This window comes from Chenopodium quinoa, unplaced genomic scaffold (genome assembly GCF_001683475.1).
Source record: "Chenopodium quinoa cultivar QQ74 unplaced genomic scaffold, ASM168347v1, whole genome shotgun sequence".
In the NCBI taxonomy this organism is placed as follows: Eukaryota; Viridiplantae; Streptophyta; class Magnoliopsida; order Caryophyllales; family Amaranthaceae; genus Chenopodium; species Chenopodium quinoa.
The window spans coordinates 959,164-959,855 of record NW_018743292.1 but is presented as its reverse complement, the minus strand read 5'-3'; positions in this window follow the sequence as shown (position 1 = coordinate 959,855).

Below are 692 nucleotides of genomic sequence, written 5' to 3'. Positions count from 1 at the left end.
ATTCACCGAGTGCCATTAATGACTGACGGCCATTAGTTGACCCCACCACTTGCCACGTGTCACCTTCTGATTGGTCTGTTTTTAAAAAAAAAAAAAACTAACCAAAAACAATTAAAAAATAAAATTTAAAAATTAAAAAAAAAAAAAACAAAATCGGCAGCCAGAAGCCCAGCCACCACCCCTCCCTGCCACCAAACCCCGATCCCTTGTCGCCGGCAATCTGCTCCTTCACCGGCAGGCGCGCCGTCGGCCGCCAACCCCCCTCCCATTCCCTCCTCTTTCCCCGTCGCGACCCACCCACTCTTTAAACCCAAAACCCCACTCTTCAACGATCGTTGTTTGATGTACGACTAGCCAATGTTCTTGTAGGATTCCGGCGTGGGTGGGTCGGAATTCCTTCAGAACTCACGACTTGGTCTCACCCCATCACGGGTCGCAAACCGATGGAAATAGAAGTATAGCTTGGCATCGGTGTTGACCCCTGAGAACCCTAGGCCTGGACTCACCTCGCACTTCTTCGTTCTCTTGAAGGAACACAGGTAACGACCTTTGGTGGCCTTCCCTAGGTTGTTCGGAATGGCGATCAGGAACCACCATTGGAAGAACGATGGATGAGGCCATCGGAATGGCGATGGCAGAGGCTCAAAGGAGGAGGGTGGGGTTTCGGGTTTTGGTGTTGGGTTTAAGGGTGG